Source organism: Panthera leo, chromosome D1 (assembly GCF_018350215.1).
Source record: "Panthera leo isolate Ple1 chromosome D1, P.leo_Ple1_pat1.1, whole genome shotgun sequence".
Taxonomy (NCBI): Eukaryota; Metazoa; Chordata; class Mammalia; order Carnivora; family Felidae; genus Panthera; species Panthera leo.
Genome location: NC_056688.1, coordinates 4,874,970 through 4,899,800, shown reverse-complemented (window position 1 = coordinate 4,899,800; position 24,831 = coordinate 4,874,970). Strand labels below are relative to the sequence as shown.

At 41.0% G+C, this 24,831-nt stretch overlaps 1 long non-coding RNA gene across 1 annotated transcript in view; it reads left to right on the top strand.

Annotated features, from left to right (window-relative positions):
• Positions 1-17,674: 17,674 nt before the first annotated feature.
• Positions 17,675-24,831, top strand: part of LOC122200735 — an 89,793-nt gene continuing 82,636 nt past the window's right edge. The window contains exon 1 of the long non-coding RNA XR_006193919.1: positions 17,675-17,736. This is a non-coding gene — a long non-coding RNA (uncharacterized LOC122200735). The remainder of the gene's footprint in view (positions 17,737-24,831) is intronic.

Below are 24,831 nucleotides of genomic sequence, written 5' to 3'. Positions count from 1 at the left end.
AGGACCCCCCACCGTGGGACATCTGACAATGGCCAGAAATGCTACCAGCTTCTATGAGGCTAGGGCTGCTGCCCCAGGTCCTGTGATGCACAGGACAGCCCCATAGCAGAGGACAACACAGCCCCAAGCATGGTCAGGGCTTGCTAGAGACTGGAGTGCAGAAAGAAAGCAGAAGGAGCCCAGTTAGGCTGCTGAGTAATTCAGACAAAGTGGTGGCTTGGACAGGGTGGCAAGAATTGAATTTCTGATGCTCTTAGAAGGAATGGCCAACAGGATTTCTTCAGGAGAATTCCTGAAGTGGAATGAGAGAGGGAGAAGTCAAAGACAACATCAAGGCTTGTCATCAGAGCCATGAAAGAGGCATTTATATGGAAAACATGTTAGTTGAGCACCTAGTAGGTGCCAGAGAAACAGGCATTAAAAAACCCCTTCCCTCATTGACACTTACCATTGAGCGGGAAGGAAGCTGGCAGCTAAGCCAATACACAGTAATTTCCAGTAGCATTAATTCCTCTTACCACGATTTGATATACTTTACCAATCATACTTGGGGAGTTTCTCTGAGGAGCTACCATCTGAATACCCATCAGCCAGGAGATCTGGGGTAAAGACAGGCCAGGAAGGGGGTAGAGTGGGTGCAAATGCCCAGAGGCACAAGCGTGCACATGTTTGCAGTGCTACAGGAAGAACAACGTGTCTGGACCAAGGGAGTGGGAAGAAGCAGGCACTGGACAGGTAGGAAGAGGTGCAGAATCCACAGGTCCTCCAGCTACATCAGATTTCATTTTCAGCACAACTGGCTGTCATTTGAAAATTTAGCCAGAACCGCATTAACTCGCTACTTCAAGGAGCTCAAGCAGTGAGTGAAGATCGCTGGAAGGCTAAGGGAACCTCCAGGAGATGGTAGACAGGGCAAAGCGGCCGCGCTAAGCAAAGGCAAGATGTTTCCACTAAGAATAAAGTGCAAGGAAAGTGGTTCCTGATCCCATAAGATTTATCTGGAGACGAGGGTCATGTGTGGAGCTGTGATGAAGCAGAATACTACAGTAGCCTCCCATTATCCGTGGGGATATGTCCAGAGTCCCCAGGTGGGTGCCTGAAACCACAGATAGTACAAAGACTATAGACACCATGTTTGTTCCTATACATGCATATGTAAAGTTTGATTGATAAATTAGAGATAATAATCTCTATTAATAACTAATGAATTTAATAACAATTTAATTTGATAATTTAATACTATGTTTTTTCCTATACAAGCATACCTATGCTAAAGTTGGATTTATAAATTAAGCATGGTGAGAAATGAACAATAATCATTTCTAATAATAACTAATAATCTAACAATAAGAGTAGCTAACAATCAAATAGGACAATTAAAACAAGATACGGTGATACAAGTTCTGGGAATGTGATCTCCTTCTCAGAACTTCTTGTATCAGACTCACTTTCCGCTTGTCAGGATGTGATATGATAAAATGCCCACAGCAGGATCTGATGGGAGGTGAGCATTGTGACATAATGAGGCTCCTACTGACCTCCTGAGGATTCATCAGGAGGGTCACTGGTTTCCTAAGGAAGAGGAGCCACAGGGAAGTGCACAGAAGGCCTGCTGCCTCATCTCCAAACCACTGTCCAGCAGGGAATCAACACCCTGACAGAGTTCCCTTCCCACCCAGTCTTCCTCGCACTTGCCAACACCAACAAGGAAAAGGGATTCTGATTAAGATAGCGTCTATAGTGAACATGCTTCTGGTGTCCTGAGCAGGTGGAGAATGGAGTTAGAAGGGGGAAAGAGTAGCCAGATGGACAGGTTCCCTGCCCCTCCAACACTAACAAGAACACAGGAAAGGTGCAAAGTATCAACAGAAAAAGGTGGGGGCCGGCCAGGATCACCCAGGTTCTGAGCCCAGGGGCTCCAGGTCAAGGCCGTAAGACTGGCCTCACTCCCAGCACGTTGGGCACTCTCCTGAGGGACAGCACACTGAGTATTAAGCTCGACTTCTGCTTCCATGTCCCAGAAATGTTCTCTTCCTTCTTTGTCATGTTGGTTCCTTTCCAACTTTTCCACACCAAAAAAAAAAAAAAAAAAAAAAAAAAAAAAAAAAAAATGACCCTAGAAGAACAGTGACTGTATACATGTAGGCAGGGAAAATCATCTGAAGCCCTCCTCTGCCTTCTGTCTTAAAATGTAGGAAAGTTTGTTCACTTCTTACTAGATCTGTATTGCTTTTATCTAAGAGCCTTTCCCAAACTTTAGATGAAATGAATGCCTCCAGAAGGTGTGCAGGTGTAACTGTTAGCACCACCTACCCCTCAGGGTATCTATTATCTCCTTTGAGAAGTCTGAGATCAGTGAGCTCCTCATTCGACACCCTTGCCACTTTAAATAACACACAGAGACCCCAAACTGATGTTTCAGTCCCAATAGGAAAATCTAGGATAGAAGTACATGACACCACACATCCACGATGGATGCATACTTAAGTAGTTACGTGAATAAAATTACAAGTGACAGAGGTTATCACTGGAGAGGGAAGGCAAAGGGGTGACAGGGGTGGAAGGTCTTCAGCTACACCTGTATATGCATGCAGGAGGGGCAATTTGAAATTAATATCGCAAAATAGCAGTTAAACCTAGAAGCTGAGTTACACAAGTGGCATTATTTCACAAAATCAGCAAAAGCTACCAATATAAAGGCTCCTGGACCACACCATCCCTGCCCCAGGATGGCTTGCTGTTAAAACTTTCATCAGCCTACCAATGAGTTTTGCAGAATGGAGTTCGGACTCTGAATCTAGCCTATATGGTTTGAAATATTGAGTCCACTATTCAATGGATGCATTATTTTTAACAAGTTGTTCAATACCACAGTACCCTTCTTGCCCCAGCAGTAAAATGGGGATGATACTATAACCTACCCTATAACATTATGAGGATTGAATAGCTTGATACTTGTGAGGTGCTTGCAAAGGAAGATAGCTATTCTAATAGAGATACTCTAAGACAAAGAAGCCACTTGATCTTAATGGGACGTATGTCCAAAGACTTTGCTAATTCACAAACACTATGATAGCATATTTATTTGCCCCATAAAATGAAACTAGCTCCCTTTATATTCCCTTTGATTGAATACTAGCAGATGGAATTTGTTTCAGGCATATTTTTGAGCAAGGATGTATATACCCATGTATTCACGTATAAACCTATTTTATTATCAAGTTCAGATGACAATAGTTCAGCCAGTGAGGGCCTACTGAGTTACCCAAATATTATGGGTTTCTGAGTTTGATACTGAGTTGTAAGGATAGTTTAAAATTTAATTGAAAAAAATATATATCTGATTCCTGAGCTCTAAACTGCAATGGGTATATGAATATGCAGACATACATATGTCGATCCATTTTTCAAATCAACCTGTCAGTTCCTATGCAGGGAATAAGTTTCTATTCATAGAAACCAATGACGCTGTCTTGAGCAGTATATGGTGTAATGCAAATAATGATTTTGGACTCAGCAAAACAAGGCTATGAAGCAACAGCACTGTTGTCCAGCCCAGCCCAGGATTTAACAATTGTCAGGACCAAACACTGGGCTTCAGTGGCAGGGAATGGAGTAATCTGTGTAAGCAGCAGCTGAATCCCTTACACCACCTGCATAAGGGGATTGCCCCTTTCTCACATAAAGTCTCAGAAAATACATCTCCGATGTCCCCTACACCAGCATATGCTACAAAACAAGAGGTGGAGGAAATGGGAAACCAGGGAGTCTAACAGAGGGAGAGGCAAGGGATGCCTTGGGGGGACAGTAAGAGGAGATTCCAGGAACACCAGCTGGGCACCAGCTACAGAAGGCACAAGTCCTGACCGGACAAAACAGACTGCTCCAGACACGGTGTCTTCCAGAAAATGGATGAAGTGGACAGCACAGATATGTGTGAACATGCATCTCATAGAGTTTTGGGCAGCATTAGCAAGAAGTGCCTACAAACCTATGCAAACAAAGTCAATTGTCAAGGAAAGAAAACTGCTGTCTAGGTCAAGAATAGCCATCGCTCCGCGGGCACAGCTTTACATCTTAATAATGTAAAAGTTCTGAACCAGTCAACAATGTAAGAACTGAATCACAATGTGATTATGCTAGGAAGAGGTGGCAGGAAGGGAATATATAATGGACTGGAAACAGAACAAGCTTTTGAAACTAGAAATTAAAAGAATGCCCATGATTGCAAAATCAAGTAAAACAGAAGCATGTTATTCGAAAATATGGTAATGGATAACAAAAAGAGCTTGCTCTGGGGGATAGGAAATGGAAGAATGAGGTCAAGGGGTGGTATTTCTCACTCAGAAAAATGAGCCTATAGATCCTTTAGACTCTGTAAACCATGTGTAACTTTGAGAAACAGAAAAACAAAACATGAAATCTAGCGCAGTGCCTGGCTCATAAAAATTCACTGACTTTATTTGCTTTATTATCATGACAAGACAGATGACAGGTTTTCATATCACTATTACATTCATGCTAAGGGACAACAAGGTTTCCTATTTTATATGTTACTTGATCATTTAAAAACACATTATTTACTCTGCTTGGAGTATTTTGGCATGCTTCATAAAATAAAAAATTACAAAACACTCCAATTGTGTTGTTTACTAAGAAAAGTACCTAATTATACCCAATTTACAATTATTAATTTTAGTAACAAAAATAATAAAATCCTTTCACTTCTTGATATCCCACAATAATAAGACTTTAACTCCCCAAGATATGCACTACAGCTGTGTAACAGATTATGTCATCGATGTGATGGTCTTGGCATCTTATATATTATGCTACCACTTTAAGTGCTAATTTAGTGAAGGAAAACAGGCAAAGACGATTAACAAGTGGTTCAGAAGAAGGAATAAAAACAGCCAATAACAACACCGATGTATCAATCTCATCTGCAATAAAAGAGATACAAATTTAAAAACAACACATCATTTTTCACTTATATTCGCAAAGATTAAATTAAAAAAAAAAGGGAAGAATATGTACAGTTGACCAGGAAGAACATAGGTAGAGGGCGTACGGATGGTCGCACATGTAACACTAGCTGGAAGTGGAAACCGCATGACCTTTTCTTCTCAAAGCTCTAGAACTGTTTAATCTTTGTGAACCACTTCTAGAAATGCTCTTAAGGATGAGAATAAGCATGTTCCTCAACATGTGGTCATGAGGACACTCACTGCATCAGTGTTCATAGTAAACAGTGCACACGGTCACAATGTCCAGCATGGGAAGGGGTGCACATGATGCGGACCTGTGATGGCAGGTGGCCGGGCACCCTCGATGCCATGTCCCTACCCTCGTCAGGCTGCCTACCATGGGTCTACTCCTCACAGAGGCTGTTAATGTCAGGGGTCTGATCTGAGTCAACAGAAGCTGTGGGAAACATTGTGGGGTCTGTTGGGAAGTTCTCTTCACGGATGACAACGAGACATTTCCTGCCTTTTAGACCCAATCCTATGAAGATGTGAGGCTCACGTTATGGTAGCAGCTCTTTAGATGAGGGAGAGGAGCCACAGGCAGAACCGATAACCTGAGGCTGAGGTGCCAAGTCAGATGACAAATTCCCCGGTGTTATTTGGACATTGTTACGTCTGGTCAGGAATTCAGCACCAGTTAAGCCACGGATGCAGACTAATGAACAGGAGATGTAGAGTTAAGCCAATAAAAAAATTACAGGGGTGGAGCCAAGATGGCGGAACAGCATGGAAGTTTTTTGTGTGTCTCCCGTCCATGAAATACAGCCAGGCCAACACTAAACCATCCTACACACCCAGAAAACCGACTGGAGGATTAACACGACAATCTGCACAACCTGAACCACAGAATTCATCAGGTACGTGGCACGGAGAAGTGAACTTGGGGAGCGAGAAGGTGCAGGAAGGGAGGTGCTTTTGCAAGTAGAGAGAGGACAGAGACTGGGGGAGGGGGGAAAAGCACCCCTTCCCAAAAGCAGCTGGAGAGAAAGTCGAAAGTTGGAAACAGCTGCAGGGACTAACCTAAAAAGGGAGAAAGGAGAGAGTTTAAATTCCATTAAGACTGCAAACAAGGAGAACGCAGTCTGCAACTCTGCAGTTCGATACCTGCTGGTGGTCTGGTGGGAAGGGTGAATCCCCAGGAACAGAGTGGGGTCCGGAAGGATCTTGAGCCACCCGGTGAAAGCGGTTCCACTGCTGGAAGGACATTTGGTAGAGACTGTTGAAGCCACCTGGTCCCAGCAGACCCCAGAAAACAGCCACATTCGCTGGTGCTGGAACAAGGTCGTTACAGGTGAAGCCTGGTTTCAGATGTGTGATGTGATGTGATCTTCCATAATCCCTGAAATGCTGTTGCTATATTATCTTCCGAACTTTTTCTGTGGCGGGCTGGCACCTGGCCGTAGTCTCAGGGCACTGGCAGCAGCACGGTCCAGCAAGCGTTTCTGGGTGCAGCCATATTCAGCCATAGCTTATTCGGCCATTGTTCAGTGAGGCTGTTCCACAGAGGGGTGGAACAGGTCCACGCCGCAGTCTTCAGAAGTAGGGGGCCAGGGAAAATAGCCGCATCTGAGACAAAACTCGGGAGAGAGATACTGCCTGAGGCCTGGTCATTGAGAGTGAAAAAGCGGGGAGTGGACGAAAGCTGAAGACAGAGGACAGGTGCACGATTGCTGATCCGGGAGGACAGGGTAGCTGGGTGGCTCATTTTCACCGCTCCTGCGCATGCGCATACGCACCTACAACCACCGCAACAATCCACCCCAGTAGGCTAGCAGCGCCATCTAGTGGAGAGCAGAGCTGTTACACTGAGTTCTGCCCAACTGGGCCAACTTCGCTCTTCAAGAACGCGAGTCTCACTGCCGGCTTAGTTTATGGACTATAAAGCGCTATGTCGGCTGACTTCTATGGGAAAACAAAGTAATTTCAGTCCTACTTCAATCTGTTAGCAGGTCCATCTATTCAGTTTTCTTTCTTTTTTTTTTTTTCTTCTTCTTTTTCTGGAATACAGATAGAGAAAAAATTCATTTTTATTTTCAATTTTTATTAAAAGTATTTTTCTTTATTTTTTATTACTATATTATTCAGTTTTGTGTAAATTTTTTCAAATTCTATTTTACTTACATCATTTTATTTTGGTCTACTTGAGTGTATTCACGTTTTCAAATTTTCATACGATTTCATTTTTTTCTTCTTTTCTCTTTTTCTTTTTTTCTCTTTGTTGTTTCTTTTCTTTTGCTTTAATGCAGAAAGAGAAAATTGATTTTTACCTTCAATTTCCATTAAAAATATTTTTCTTTAAATTTTTTACTATATTTTTTGCTTTTATATAATTTTTTTCAAATTCTATTTTACTTCCATATTATTTTAATCTAATACAGTGTATTCAGTTTTTCAAATTTTCAAATGATTTCCTTTTCTCATTTTTTCTTTTTTCTTTTTTCTCTTTTTCATTTCTTTTCTTTTTCTTGAATATAGAAAAAGAAAAAATTCATTTTTATTTTTAATTTTTAATAAAAATATTTTTCTTTAGCTTTTTCTACTATATTCTTTACTTCTGTGTATATTTTTTCAAATTCTAGTTTACATCCATCATCTCATTTTAGTCTACTTCAGTGTATTCATTTTTTCAAATTCTCAAATAATTTACTTTTTTTTTCTTTTTCCACCACTTTTTTTCTCTTATCTGTCAAACCACCTTCAACACACACACCAAAACACACCTAGGATCTAACATCATTTATTAAATTTGTGTGTGTGTGTGTGTGTTTAATTTTTTAATCTTAATATTTTTTTAATTTTAATTTTTTTTAATTTCAATTTTTCTACCTCATTACTTCCTTTTCTCCCTTCATGATGATGAATGAAGGAATTCACCCCCCAAAAAAAAGAACACAAAGAAATGACAGCCAGGGATTTAACCAACACACATACAAGCAAGATGTCTGAACCAGAATTTAGAATCACAATAATACGAATACTAGCTAGAGTCAAAAATAGATCAGAATCCCTTTCTGCAGAGATAAAAGAAGTAAAAAATAGCAAGAATGAAATTAAAAATGCTATAACTGAGCTGCAATCACAGATGGATGCAGCGGCAGCAAGGATGAATGAGGCAGAACAGAGAATCAGTGATATAGAGGGCAAACTTATAGAGAATAATGAAGCAGAATAAAAGAGGGAAATTAAGGCAAAAAAGCATCATTTAAGAATTAGAGAAATCAGTGACTCATTAAAAAGGACAAACATCAGAATCATCAGGGTCCCAGAAGAGGAAGAGAGAGAGATAGGGGTAAAAGGGTTCTGTGAGCAAATCATAGCAGAAAACTTTCCTAACCTGGGGAAAGACACAGACATCAAAATCGAGGAAGCACAGAGGACCCCCATTAAATTCAACAAAAACTGACCATCAACAAGGCATATCATAGTCAAATTCACAAAATATTCAGACAAGGAGAGAATCATGAAAGCAGCAAGGGAAAAAAAGTCCCTAATCTACAAGGGAAGACAGATCAGGTTTGCAGCAAACCTATCCACAGAAACTTGGCAGGCCAGAAAGGAGTGGTGGGATATATTCGGTGTGCTGAATCATAAAAATATGCAGCCAAGAATTCTTTATCCAGCAAGGACGTCATTCAAAATAGAAGGAGAGATAAAAAGTTTCCCAAACAAAAATTAAAGGAGTTTGTGACCAGTAAGCCATCCCTGCAAGAAATTTTAAGGGGGACTCTGTGAGGGGAGAGAAGATTAAAAAATATATATAGATAGAGAAATACATACATACATACATACATACATTCTAAAAGCAACAAAGATTAGAAAAGACCAGAGAACACCCCCAGAAACTCCAACTCTACAAGCATCATAATGGCAATAAATTCGTATCTTTCAGTACTCACTCTAAACATCAATGGACTCAATGCTCCAATCAAAAGACATAGGGTAACAAAATGGGTAAGAAAACAAGATCCGTCTATATGCTGTTTACAAGAGACCCACTTTAGACCTAAAGACACCTTCTGATTGAAAATAAGGGGATGGAGAACCATCTATCATGCTAAGGTCAACAAAAGAAAGCTGGAGTAGCCATACTTATATCAGACAATCTAGACTTTAAAATAAAGACTGTATCAAGAGATGCAGAAGGGCATTATATCATAATGAAGGGGTCTATCCACCAAGAAGACCTAACAATTGTAAACATTCATGCTCCAAATGTGATAGCACCCAAATATATAAATCAATTAATCATAAACATAAAGAAACTCATCGATAGTAATACCATCATAGTAGGAGACTTCAACACCCCACTCATAGCAATGGACAGATCATCTAATCAAAAAATCAACAAGAAAACAATGGCTTTGAATGACACTCTGGACCAGATGGACTTAACAGATATATTCAGAACAATTCATCCTAAAGCAGCAGAATATACATTCTTCTCCAGTGCACATGGAACGTTCTCCAGAATAGACCATATACTGGGACACAAATCAGCCCTAAGTAAGTACAAAAAGATCAAGATCATACCATGCATATTTTCAGACTACAACGCTATGAAACTCAAAATCAACCACAAGAAAAAATTTGGAAAGGTAACAAATACTAGGAGACTGAAAAACATCCTACTAAAGAATGAATGGAAGTCAATGAAAATGATAACACCACAACCCAAAACATCTGGGATGCAGCAAAGGCAGTCATAAGAGGAAAGTATATAGCAATCCAGGCCTTCCTAAACAAAGAATAAAGATCTCACATACACAGCCTAACTTTACACCTTAAGGAGCTGGAAAAAGAACAGCAAATAAAACCCAAAACCAGAAGAAGGCAGGAAATAATAAAGATTAGAGCAGAAATTAATGCCATTGAAACCAAAACAAAAAACAAACAAACAAACAAACAAACAAAAACAAAAAAAAACCAGTAGAACAGATCAATGAAACCAGAAGCTTGTTCTTTGAAGGAACTAACAAAATTGATAGACCACTAGCCAGTCTGATCAAAAAGAAAAAGGAAAGGACCCAAATAAATAAAATCAAGAATGAAAGAGGAGAGATCACAACCAACACAGCAGAAATAAAAACAATAATAAGAGAATATTGTGAGCAATTATATGCCAATAAAATGGGCAATCTGGAAGAAATGGACAAATTCCTAGAAATATATACACTACCAAAACTGAAACAGGAAGAAATAGAAAATTTGAACAGACCCATAATCAGTAAGGAAATTGAATTAGTAATCAAAAATCTGCCAAAAACCAAGAGTCCAGGGCCAGATGGCTTTCCAGGGGAGTTCTACCAAACATTTATGGAAGAGTTAACACCTATTCTCTTGACGCTGTTCCAAAAAATAGAAATGGAAGGAAACTTCCACACTCTTTCTATGAAGCCAGCATTACCTTGATTCCAAAACCACACAGAGACCCCAAGAAAAAGGAGAACTATAGACCAATTTCCCTGATGAACATGGATGCAAAAATCCTCAACAAGATATTAGCCAACCAGCTCCAACAATACATTAAAAAATTATTCACCACGACCAAGTGGGATTTATACCTGGGATGCAGGGCTGGTTCAATATCCGCAAAATAATTAACGTGATTCATCACATCAATAAAAGAAAGGACAAGAACCATATGATCCTCTCAATAGATGCAGAGAAAGCATTTGACAAAATACAGCATCCTTTCTTGATAAAAACCCTCAAGAAAGTAGGGATAGAAGGAGCACACCTGGAGATCATAAAAGCCATAAATGAATGACCCAACATTAATATCATCCCCAATGTGGAAAAACTGAGAGCTTTCCCCCTAAGGTCAGGAATAAGACAGGGATGTCCATCCACACCCACCACTGTTATTCAACATAATACTGGAAGTCTTAGCCTCTGCAATCAGATAATACAAAGAAATAAAAGGCATCCAAATCAGCCAGGAGGTCAAACTTTTACTTCTCACAGATGACATGATATTCTATATGGAAAACCCTAAAGATTCCACCAAAAAACTGCTCGAATTGATTCATGAATTCAGCAAAGTTGCAGGATATAAAATCAATGCACAGAAATCAGTTGCATTAGGCGGCCCCCCCACCCCCACATCGCCGATGAAGGGGGCATGTGGTATACTCCCATGTCGCCGATGAAGGGGTGCAGGACAATGATGAGGGGTACAGGCGACTCACCCCAAGTCGCTGATGAAAGGGGTCAGGTGGTTCCCACCACATAGCCGATGAAGGTACTGCCAAGCTTCCTGAGAGATGGTTGAGTTTTCAGTGTGATCTGACCCTCTGTTTTCAAGTGGTTAACTTGACAATGCTTTACTTCAAATGACCCTGAGAACTAGGAACTTCTTGCAAGTGTTTTTCACATGGGAAAATGGAAGCATTTTTTTCCTCAAAGTTTCCTTCTCCCAGGTGAAGAGATGTTGGCTAATTTTATAAAAAATCAGTAGCACAGCTGGGCTTGAAATACAGAGGTCTTGACTCAATGTTTTATACATAATTTGCCACTTCTCTCTCTCTCTCTCTCTCTCTCTCTCTCTCTCTCTGGGGCGATATATGTAATAACTTTAGTCAGAGGCTGGAAAAGTGAATATTTTGTCTGCATATTTAGCAAGATTGATGATTACTGCAATCACATATCTTTCAGAAGCAGTTAAGCTGTTTGTCAGAAGTGACTTTTTGTTTTGACTAGTTTTATTAATAACACCAATCATCTCACTTGATCCATTGGTGTCTACAGGCTTAGCTGTAAAGATAGGGTATCTCACGTTATGATTTTGGTCATGTTAAATGATGGAATTTGGCATATCATGTACTACTATGTGAAATAATTTTGTGGAGAACATGGAGGTCCCTGTGGTGTGATTTAGATGAGAAGTGGTTTCTGCCCCCAGTTTGTCTCTCACTGATAAGCCTATTTACCACAATTCCACTATTACTGGTCAGACCATATTTTATAATGTAGGGAAGCTCCTTTTTTATCATCCTCTACCTTAGGACCAGGGATCGAGTTTTTGAGGAAATGGAGGTATGACTCCTTCTGAGCACCACCTGAGATAAGAGCACTAAAGGTATTTAAAATTTTGATGAGAAAAGGAAGTAGATTATGCAATGATGATTACTGGAGACCTGTTTAGGGAGTTTACATGATGATGGAAGCGATTGAGCCTATCAGAATGCAGCATGAAGATATTAGATGCCCAGGGTGTAAGGAAGGGGTGAACCAGAGGAGGACAAAGAGTTGTGAGAGGAGGAGTGGAAACGTGTGTCCAAGGCAAGACTTTATTCCTGATTTTGCCTATGTCTTTCTTTGTCTATACAGGTTTGGTGTCAAGATTTTTAAATGTGTCCTCAAGAAGCAGACAATTTGAATCCATGTGATTCTTTAATTGTGTGTTGACGTTAAAAAAAATTCTTACTGGAAACACTTTCTAAGGGGAGAGATGCTCTGTTTGCAAAAGAGGACTTGTAACATCTCTAACTTTGGTTCTTTTTCAGTCAAATGGTGACAATAACACCAGCCTGACTGTTTCCCTGGAGGCCCCTGTGACCGGTGGAAGATCCGCTGGCACGGCACGCGTTACAAAACGTGAACTGTAAAGTGTACAACCAGATCCAAAGTCTTAAGTGTAATGTGCAGTGTAGGTTGGAGCCTTTGTGCCTGGACTCTGGAGCAGATTACCTACTCTTCAGTACGGGTTTTGCCTCTTTTTACCTGTGTGACATAGGCAGCTCCAATTTTGTGTGTCTCCATTCTCTTATCTGTAAAATAATAACACCCATGTCTATGTCATGCTGTTGATGTGATGAACAAAGGAGTTCTTGTGCAGAGAGCTTACAGCAGTGCCTCTCATAGAGGGAGTGTCTTACTAGCTGTTATGTTGTATGTATGTGTCCCAGCATTGCTGACATAAGTGCCTGGGACTGAGTTATATGAAAATTTTAAACATCCTTTATGTATGCCTCAAGCAATATAGCTCTTTATTTATCTAAGAAATTCACATTAACTATAAGTCATTAGTGACAGTTAATAAATGGAACTGTGTTAAACTTGGCAGTTATGTATGAACACCTCTCAGAAGCTTACTTCTCTTGATATTTGAATAAAGAGTGTGTTCTCATTAATGTGGACTTACTCAGTTAAGATAAGGTTTATAGAGTGTTATTGGTCTTGATCATCATGTTTATACCTTAAACTACAGGAATGCAACCCGTGACTGCACATTAGAAGCAACTGGATCTCCCAGACCATTTGAGTTGGAAAATTTGGAGGTGGAACTCAGGCATTGGTATTTTTAGAGTTCCCCAAGGTGATTTTATTTATTTTTTTTTTAACGTTTATTTATTTTTGAGACAGAGAGAGACAGAGCATGAACGGGGGAGGGTCAGAGAGAGGGAGACACAGAATCTGAAACAGGCTCCAGGCTCTGAGCTGTCAGCACAGAGCCCGACGTGGGGCTCGAACTCACGGACCGCGAGATCATGACCTGAGCTGAAGTCGGCCGCTTAACTGACTGAGCCACCCAGGCGCCCCCCCCCCCCCAAGGTGATTTTAATGTACAGACAGAATAGAAAACCACTGGCCTAGAGAGTTAGTAATTAAGTGTATATCTCTATCATTTAATTGCTGACATTGATATGTAATTTCCTCATATTTAAGTAAATAAAATGACATGGCTATTTACAGACATTTCTTTAAAGGGCGGCCTAGGGTTTCCATTAATTCTGTAGCCTATGGGTGTGTGCCATAAAGCAGAAATGAGAAGCTTGTTTTAAAATTATCAAGGTCACCTGGGTGGCTCAGGTGGTTAAGTGTCCTACCTCGGCTCAGGTCGTGGTCTCACGATTTGTGAGTTTGAGCCCCCTGTCAGACTCGGTGCTGACAGCTCAGAGCCTAGAACCAGCTTCCTATTCTGTCTATGCCTCTCTCTGCCCCTGCCCCACTCATGCTCTGTCTCTGTCTCTGTCTCTCTCTCTCAAAAATAAATAAACATTAAAAAACTAAAATTAGCTATGAAGTTTTGTTTGTTTTTGGAAGGATGAAGTGCTGTCAATATTAGCAAACAATATATAAATCCCAGAATGTTAAAGATGAGAGGGACCCTCAAGGCATCTCGTAGAAAGAGGGGTACACTTTGAAGCCAGTCCTGGCTTTTAGTGGCTTATTCACTTCCTACCTTTGTGATCTTGGGTTCTTTACTGAACCAATCTGAGCCTCAACTTCTTGATCTGTAAAATCGAGGTGAGCATGTGCTTTATATGATGACGAGTGTGTTTCATGGGCACACACACGCATGTCTTGCTTCCCTGCCTCCTACCTTGATCCCATCTGGTGCAGATGTCCATGACAGGGACTGCGTTGCAGCCTCTGCAGGGCCAGCTTCTGGGAACTGCTTCCTCCCACTCCTCGGGGACCACTTCTCTGGCTCTGTTGGGACTGTTCCATGGCTGAATGTTTGGATCCCATGACCTTAAGTGAGCATAACATTTAGTGTGCAAGGGTCAGTACTGCTGGCGAAGCAGAGTGAAGCTTTTCATGAGACAGGAGATGAAGGAGATCTTGTGGCCATGTGATGGCAGCCATTGAGTACCTTCTGTCTGCCCCAGATGATCTGTGTGCAGGACCCAGATGGCTGCCTTGTGTCTCCAGCTCTATGTTCTTAGCCATTGCCTCTTGGGGTTGAACAGGAACAATGAGAGGCTACTATCTCTATCTTAGCTTGGGGTAAGCAGAGAAGAATCATAGACCTCTTTGATTGTTGTTGTTGTTGTTGTTTTTATGATAGGAATACTGGATTTCATCTTTTTCCCCACCCTTGTCTCTCAGATCCTTCAGCATTTGGCTATAAAATGATTAGGCCAACTGGTTCTCCTGTTGCCCATTCTTTGTGTCCTAGGAAGGAGATTCATGGTTTCTTATTCTTTGTAAATCTTAAGGCCTCAGGTCTTGATCTCAACTATGGGGCTTCAGTGTCCTTCCCACTTGTAAGCCTGCTTTCTAGGACTATCCTCAATCTTAATTTTCAGAATTCTGCTTCTATAACCATCTCTGGACTGATATGAAGTTTTCATTGGAAATGAAACTGCCATTTTTCTGTTGTTTCCTTTGTCTACTGGAATCAGCACCCTCTTATGATTAACAGTAGTAGGAGCTGTATTGAATTTTTAGGTGGTAAGGATCTCAAAACATCACACTTGTGGGCTGGGTGGTATGACAAATCTTGTGCCCCTCCACTAGATTATGAGACTATTGAGGATAGAAGCCATGTTTTACAGCCGAGTATCATTGTAACTATCATTTATTATGTATCTACTGTGCACTGAAGACTTTGCTTTATTTCAATTAATCTCCATAAAAATAATGTACACATGAGGAATCTTAGCTTAAGTAAACTGCCCAAGGTCATGTGGCTTTTGAGTGGATTTTTTAACTCACTTTGATATTAAACCCTTTGTTCTAAAATCGTCTAAATTCCTTCTGAAAGGAAGGAGCAGATACAGGTAAGAAGAATGGGATCTTGGCCTGTAGAAAGTTGGATGACCTCTTGAGTCAGGGACAGGTATGGAGGTGTATTCTTAGAGGAGGAGAGAAGGTCTGCATATCTTCAAAGCCCCTGTTTTTCCCATTAATATACTGACCGGCATTGCTGACATACGTGGACTAAGAATGGACTCTATGACTCTCAAGGCAGAAGTCACCCCCGTGGATGGCTTTGGCCCACACGTGGCTTTTTTATTCAGGTCAAGAGAGACCCCGAGATTACGTGAAGACATCTCTCACCGATAAGAGCCATTGGGTGAGCAATCAGGCAAACTCTGAAGAGGACTCTGTGAATCCATGGTGATGAGATGTTCTGTGCTGAAGTCATCCTTTACTTGCTGACGATGAGAAGATAGTCTCCAATCACCCTCTGTGCTTGCAGTTTAGACCATGAGAATGTGCCCACCAGCTCTGGCAAGCGACAGGAAGTATATAAATGCTTTCTGGCATTGGAGCTCTGTTGGATATTCCCAGAGAACGTTTCCCTTTTAATGTAGTTGGAAACTATAAATTTAACTCCTGCTGGGGGGAAAAAAAAGTAATGGTTTCACAAAAGAAAAAAGTCAGCTCTTTAAAAGGCTTAACTCCTCAGGGCGCCTGGGTGGCTTGGTCGGTTAAGCGTCCGACTTCGGCTCAGGTCACGATCTCACGGTCGGTGGGTTTGAGCCCCGCGTCGGGCTCTGTGCTGACAGTTCAGAGCCTGGAGCCTGTTTCAGATTCTGTGTCTCCCTCTCTCTGTGACCCTCCCCCATTCATCCTCTGTCTCTCTCTGTCTCAAAAATAAATAAACGTTAAAAAAATTTTTTTTTTTTAAAAAAGGCTTAACCCCTCTCACAAACATGTGCTTTTTAATGACTAGGAAATTCGTGGTGCAGGGAAAAAAATGTCCTTTTATACAAATGAGGTCATTCTGGTCTTAACTGGCCCTAGGCACTCTAGTTCCTGCGTTCTGTTCCATGTTTTGTGACCAGAGGTTATTGGAAGGGTAATCCCTGTGTGCATAGTCACTGCTTTTAGGGCATGTTGCCAAAGAGAAAGTTATCTTAGCTCACAAGCTTCCCAGCCAGTGCAAGAGGCCCAGCTCCCAGGGGTACCCGGCCAGTGACTGATAATGACTTGGTTTAGCTTGGCCGTGGGTTGAGTTTTTAAAGCACACTTTTCTTGTGCACTGGGATTTTTGTGTCTGCTGCTTCTTTAGATTTCTCAACAGCTCCATTGCTTCTCAATTCAGGAGTGATTTTTCTTGCTTGGGCACATTCTATCTACTGTGCTTTGATTCTGTGCTGAAGAGAAGAAACATCCATGCCAGCATGAGGCCTCCTGTTCATCTTCTTCACCTGGTGTAAATGAAAAACAGCTGTTGAAGGCATTTGCCCTGTACCCATTTCCTTGCACACTTGGAGGCTGATTCCTCCAAAAATTAATTTCTGATTTGGTTCTTACCCCAATTTCTTAATAAAGTCTATGTTCAGGGATCTTCGTGGCTACCTGGGTCAGAAACCTCAAGCCCAGGCTCTGTTGCTTAAATAAGTCTAAGAAAAATTTGTTGACCTGGGAGTAAGAAACTATCTTCAGCTCTCCCAGAAAGGCAAGGATTATACAATTCGGCTGGGAACTAGTTATGTATTTGCCGCAGACCCCATTTTGTTGCCCAGAGCACCTGTGGCCCCTCTTGGAGGCCTCAGCATCCTTGCTTGAAAACTCTCGAGTCCTTGAGGAGGTGAGGCTTGATCTGGGCATGGCCCTTGTTTCTTGAGTCCATCTCCCCTCCACTGCCCTCAAGGCCTCGGTTTGTTGTAGACAACCACAATAAATATTGAGTATTGTAATGAACCTAAGGGCTGGTGCAAAAGAATTGGAAAAAATATGGCTAGGAAATGCTATCACCCTTGAAATGCTGGGAAATTCGGGGTAATTGCTGAGTACCTCATATTACTTCCTGTGGAGAAAATACATGGCAAAATGCATAATGGGTTAATATTTTAAAGTGAAAACTTGTAGGAGATAAATCAGAAGACCCATATCTGCCTCTGATGCTCAGAAAGGGAAAGACACTGATGTGGTGATAATATATTTTTATTTTTCTTCTTCTTCTCCAGCCTCAGACGATACAGCAGACTCTCCAGAGGACACTGCAGTATTATGAGCACCAAGTTATTGGGTAAGTAAAATAGATTTTGGTCATTATTTGGGGAAAATTAAAGATAATTACTCAAACACAGCTGTTGGGCATGCACTTTCCTGCCACCCAAGTCACTCTTCTTTACAGTGGCTGTGGGGCCACTCCTTGGGACCCCTGGACTGACGTCCTTTGGTTTATTTTTGTTTAATCCTTTTAAATGAAATTCCCTTTTGGTATTGTCTTTCCTTTTTAACTTTTCTTCTTCTTGTGTTCTTTCCATCTTCTCCTCCACTGAATCTCCTAATTGTGCCTTCGTAATACAGTCAGGTTTAATGGTACCAACCTGAGAGGCTTTAAATGGGATTTTAGAATCCTTTAGGAAAGTCGACTCAGAGTCATTACAAGCCTAATACAGTTCAAGGAGAGGTATTGCTTTAGTTAGTTTAGTTAGTTCCACGTTCCATATTTGTCTTTAATCTTTCTTTTCTTGACATCGTTGGGATATGGTGTAATGTAAGAAGACAAAATCAAGGAACAGGAACTCCAGCCCTCACCAGCACATAGAAGTTTAAAGTTACTTTAATCTGTTTTATAAGGGAGGATGACGATGGTAACAGCTAATTGAAGATTAGATGCTATGAATAAATGAGATAATTTCAGTGGGAGTATTCTGTAAATAGAAAGCTCCAGATAAGTGTACGGTTTACTTACAACTGCCTATGGCAGAAAGCAGTTGGAAATGCAGAAGGCTAAATTCACCTTCTGATGCAGTCTAGCTTAAAACGGAGGAGTTAAACTCATTGACATGAAAGACAGTGCATATTTATAATTCACATAGTTAATGTTGTCTCTGAGCTGCCATCATTTATTTGTATAAGATTGTGAGCACTTTTGAGGAGCTAACATTCAAATCCTAGTACCTTTTGAAAGGTCATCAAGCATCATTTAACATTTGGGGCCAATAGTCATTGCCCTGGGGATCGAGACTATATTTGTGGCTAGTAGGATGCACTGTGATTATTTTTTTAAACCAAAACAGAAGAAAAGAAGATTTAGTGGAAACATAATCTCGGTACCTAGTACAATGCCATATGTTTTAAGTGCTGGATAATTATGTTAATTGTCATTTCAGAGGGAATTGCTTTGAAACCTTGTCACATGAGTACTCAAAAGTGTGGTACTAGGAGAAACATATTTAAACTCGTGAGATGGCTTTTAGTTTGAGGCCATTAGTGACTTTAAATGGTTTACCCTAATGGAGGCAAATGATGTCAAATTAATCTCTCCCCACATATTCTAAAATAAAACTTAATCATTCTCATTGGATTTGCTGCTTCCAAAGTGTGGTATTTGGATCAAATTAGTCAATATACTTGGCACAGTTCCTTGTATGTGGTGAGCACTACAACCTGTTTGCTCTTGTGTTTAGTGTCATTATTATTTTTTGAATTGTATTCAAAAAAATTTTTTTTTTAATTTTTGAGAGAGAGAGAGAGAGAGTGAGCAGGGGAGGGGCAGACAGAGAGGGAGACAGAACCCAAAGCAGGCTCCAGACTCTGAGCAGTCAGCACAGAGCCTGATGCAGCCTCAAACCCATGAACCGTGAGATGATGACCTGAGCCAAAGTCAGTCACCTAACCGACCAAGCCACCCAGGAGCCCCTGTTTTTAATATTTTAAAGAAAATACCAGTAACCAAAGACAAATCATTTTGTGGAATTGCAAATGCCCTCTTTTGAAATGAAATGGTAACTGATGAAAGGCTCATTTGTGAACTGAACTTACGTCTTCAGGGCACATTGGAGAGGGAATCTTGTAACTGTGATCAGAGTGGTTACCTAGACTATGTTACCATAATCAGGAGAAAATTCTTTTTTCCATTAGTAAGAGGGAGTTCTCTTTTATCTCAACCACTGCCTCACCTCTCTTGTTCCCTCTGTCCATGTAGACATAGCCTGTGGTTATTCTTGGTTTCCAAATAGTCTTTGGTAGTTCTGTTTCTTAGAGACAGTGTAAGGAAAACCATGCATGTGTCTCTGATAAAGAGGCATCCTGATGTCCAGTTGTCTCCAAAGAGACCCGTTAACACATTTTCACCTGAGTGGGGGCTGCCTTCTGAGGACTTGGAAGTACCAGTGCCCGCTGCCTTTATTCGTGGGCACGCGAAAAGAGAGGAGATGTTGGTGGCAGTATTGTGACATTGGCCTTTCTTGACTTTGTCTTCCCTCTTCTCTTGGCCCCAGTGTCCCCACCCATCTCTCTTTCTTCCTATTTCTCTTTAATAGTGAAAAAGGAGAGCATCTATTATGACTAACATTTGAATTCACTATTCACACCTGCCTGTTGTACTTCTTTCAAAGACACAATTAAAGGCTTTTTATCTCTAACTGAAAAGGAGTGTGTTTCTTCTAGTTAAAGGGATTTCAGGCAATTGGTAAAAATTGCTGAGTATTAGTTTACATGTTTCCGGCAGAGGGTGAGGTTGGGAGAGCGATGGTTTTCCAAATCTCTGAAATAGGGCTTTGCCCAAGGTTTTTCTTGAAGTAATTCAGCTTTAAGGAGCCTTGAGTTGGGAGGATGAATCCGGATGAGTGGTAAGCCCGGGACGAATAATAAGCTAGCCCTCCTGGGGTTTCTTTTTTTCAAAATTGTAATTGCAGTGCAGTTAACATACAGTGTTATGTTAGCTTCAGGTGTAGAATACGGTTATTCTTCACTTCCATACATCACCCTGTGCTCATCACAAGTGCACCCTTCACCTGTTTCATTCATCCCCCACCCCCCTCCCCTTGGGGGACCACCAGTGTGTCAGTGTATTCTCTGTAGTCAAGAGTCTATTTCTTGGTTTGTCTCTTTTGTTTTTCCTTTTGCTCATTTGTTTAGTTTCTTAAATCCCACATATGAGTGACATGATATAGTATCTGTCTTTCTCTGACTGATTTCACTTAGCATAACTTTCTAGCTCCATCCATGTCCAGAAGGGTCCCAGCCCTTATGTTGTGAATTTCTTAAGTCCCCTCTAACCACTGGCCTCCCAGCCTCCCTTTCTTGTCCTTTAAAACTGCCCTTGGATGGAACTGGAGAGTGTGATGCTAAGTGAAATAAGCCATACAGAGAAAGACAGATACCATATGGTTTCACTCTTATGTGGATCCTGAGAAACTTAACAGAAACCCATGGGGGAGGGGAAGGGAAAAAAAAAAAAAAAAGAGGTTAGAGTGGGAGAGAGCCAAAGCATAAGAGACTCTTAAAAACTGAGAACAAACTGAGGGTTGATGGGGCGTGGGAGGGAGGGGTGGGTGGGGGATGGGTATTGAGGAGGGCACCTTTTGGGATGAGCACTGGGTGTTGTATGGAAACCAATTTGACAATAAATTTCATATATTGGAAAAAAAAAAAAGTATCATAGCTAACCAAATACTGTTTTATGGATAGAAGCGCTAAGCAGGCCTTCTCAAATAGGAGAGAACTTGAGCAGTACATCACCAACTAACTTCTGTTAAGGAAAAAAACAAACTACATGTTGAAATTTAATTGTTGAAATAATTCAACAAATCATGTAATGAGTTCTTACAGAGAACTCAGAGTGGCAGAAACCTTTATCCAGAAGATTATTAGTGACTCTGCTTAAATCTAGAACTTCTGTAAGAAAACGTGTGCAACAAGTGATAGCCATAAATCACGTATGTTCTGTTTCCAAAAATAAGGAAGTTATCAGAGCAGAAGTGAGAACTTGGAGATTTCCAAGTCTTTTAATCTGTGGATCAGGTAATGTCTAAAATTAAAATACGTAACTGAAAAGTAATAATTGGAACCAGCAACAACAAACTTGTGAGCACAAGAACAGGTTAAAATGAAAATAATATAGTATTAAGGTATAAATTATTTGTACTGTATTTTCTAAAGTTTTTGCAATAAGCTTGTGAGACTTTCACGATTGGAATAAAAACAAAAAAGATTTTTAAAAAAATTAAAAAAAATAAAACTGCCCTTGGACCTGCTTTATTTATCAGAACTTCAGGACTGCCTGCTGGTCCTTAATGAATTCTTACAAGTAGTTCACAGAAACTCTCTGAGGCTTTTTTAGTCTCTGAGATGGAGACATGAATGCAGGGAGCAGCTGTTGAAAGGCTCACACAGATGGAGGACGGAAGGGAGGAGCTCGCGAGCCTCTGTCGGGGAGACAGCCTCTCTGTGCCCCAGGAACTTTATCTTTAAACATTTGTTCTAGTCCTCAGCTTGTTCATTCTCTGGTTCACGCAGTTATTCAGAGACCGTTCAGGCTGCAGAAAGGAGGGCTCAAGTTATTCATGCCATGTGGAAAAGCCTCTGCATCCCCACTGTTGCCGTGGCGGCTTCTGGCCTGGACACTTACTCTTGTGCCTCAACGTTGTGTCCACCACAGAAAGGTGACTAATCAGATTAGATTATGTCCCTTTCTCATTTCAGCCCAATGGTTCTCACTTGTTAAGGTGCATCAGAATCACCTGCGGGCTTGTTAAAACACAGAGAGCTGGACCTCACCTGCAGGACTCTGACCCCGTGTGTCCCATGCACTCTCGGAGCATTTCTAATGAGTTTCCAGATAATTCTGCTGACGCTGCTGGGCCAGCTATTAAACTGTGAAATCCTTGCTTTACACCATTTAATGGCTTCCTGTGATAGAGTAAAATCTGAACTCTGCCTGTGATCTGGGCTCTGCTTACCTCTCTGACTCCATCTTCTTCCACTCCCCCTTGTCACTCCCCGCCCTCCCTGCCAGGCGTCTGTGGGCTTCTCAACTCCTACTTAGCCTCAGGACCTTTGCACATACCATCCCACTTTCCTGAAATGGCCTGTCCCCAGATGGGTGCGTGGATTACTTTTTTTTTTCTTTTTTAATGTTTAGGTCTCTTTTTAAACATCGTTATCTTCAGAAAAACACGCCATGGCCGCCCAATCTAGAGAAGCCCTCCATCCCCCCCTTACATCTCCAACCCATATATTTTGTATTCTATTCCTCTCTGGTATTCCTTTTCATAGAATTTATAATAGCCGATGTTATCTTGTTTATTTATCTAAATTACTTTCTTTTCTATTAATCCCATGCCTCTGTAATTTCTTGGTACATAGGAGGGACTAACATGTTTTTGGGGGGTCATTGGGAAGTGTGAATAAATGAAAAAGTTGCTCTCTGGAGGTATATACATAGAAGTATGTGTCTAGTGGATAAAAGAGTAGATTATGCTTGGAAGGGGGCTTAAAATGAGGGGTAGAAATAATCTCCAGGGTTGATTACAGTTGTAGTTTCCAAGAGCCTTTCCTGCATAGCATAAATTTTACTGATTTATTTTCTTAGTTTCTCCTTTATGCTTAATGTTCTACCACTGTGTGTCAGTCTTACTTTGTCGTAAGTTTCTTATTTTTAAATTTTTTTATATAAACTCTGCACAAGCACACTCACCTGTCCATACAGCACAGTCTTCTTCCCTCAATATGAGGAAAAGGGGCACTGAGTGTACATCTTTGTGTTAGTCTTTCTGTAACTCCAGCTTCTAGGGGCTGGACTCGCTTCTTGGACAGTGTGGTGGAAGGAACAATCAGAGCCAGAGGGGGTAAGTAGGGGATAGGCCAGCATCACTGTCAGAATTGAAAGGCACCCCAGATTGAGGAAAGTCTGCTTTATGATGACTTTCTCCCTCTGATGTCATTGTTGCCATTATGTTGTGTCCCTCCTGGTCTCTGAGCAGAGGGATGAGAAAATGCTTTGGGAGGAGACCTACCACATACCAGGTTTCCTAGATTTAAAGTCTGATTCTGCCTTTGAATGCTTTAGGGCACATTATGTAACAAAAACGGGCCTCAGTTTTCTCATTTTTAAAGTGGTAATAACATACTGATGTCCAGAGTGCCACCCCCAGCCTCTCTCCTCACGTTTGTGCTTCATGACTCCCCCTGGTCTGTAACTTCACCAAAGTGGATTACCATGACAGTGCTGACAAGGCAGAGATTTCTTTGTTTTTTATTTTTTTAAATTTACACTCAAATTAGTTAGCATATAGTGCAACAATGATTTCAGGAGTAGATTCCTTAGTGCCCCTTACCCATTTAGCCCATCCCCCCTCCCACAACCCCTCCAGTAACCCTGTTTTTCCTCCATATTTATGAGTCTCTTCTGTTTTGTCCCCTTCCCTGGTTTTATATTATTTTTGTTTCCCTTTCCTTATATTCATCTGTTTTGTCTCTTAAAGTCTTCATATGAGTGAAACCGTATGATTTTTGTCTTTCTCTGACTAATTTCACTTAGCATAATACCCTCCAGTTCCATCCACTTAGTTGAAAATGGCAAGATTTATGCTTTTTGATTTCTGAGTACTACTCCATTGTGTATATATACCACATCTTCTTTATCCATTCACCCATCAATGGACATTTGGGCTCTTTCCATACTTTGGCTATTGTTAATAGTGCTGCTATAAACATGGGGGGTGCATATGTCCTTTCGAAACAGCACATCTCTATCCTGTGGATAAATGCCTAGTAGTGCAACTGCTGGGTCATAGGGTAGTTCTATTTTTAGTTTTTTGAGGAACCTCCATACTGTCTTCCAGAGTGGCTGCACCAGCTTCCATTCCCATCAACAATGCAAAAGAGATCCCATTTCTCCACATCCTCGCCAACATATGTTTTTGCCTGAGTTGTTAGTGTTAGCCATTCTGACAGGTGTGAGGTGGTATCTGAGTGTGGTTTTGATTTGTATTTCCCTGATGATGAGTGATGTTGAGCATTTTTTCATGTGTCAATTGGCTATCTGGATGTTTTCTTTGGAGAAGTGTCCATTCATGTCTTTTGCCCATTTGTCCTCTGGAATATTTGTTTTTTTGGCTGTTGAGTTTGATAAGTTCTTTCTAGATTTTGGATACTAACCCTTTATCTGATATGTCATTTGCAAATATCATCTCCCATTCTGTCAGTTGCCTTTTAGTTTTGCTGATTGTTTCCTTCGCTGTGTTGTAGACTTTTATTTTGATGAAGTCCCAGTAGTTCATTTTTGCATTTGTTTCCCTTGCCTCCAGAGATGTGTTGAGTAAGAAGTTGCTGTGGGCAAGATCAGAGAGGATTTTGCTTGCTTTCTCCTCGAGGATTTTGATGGCTT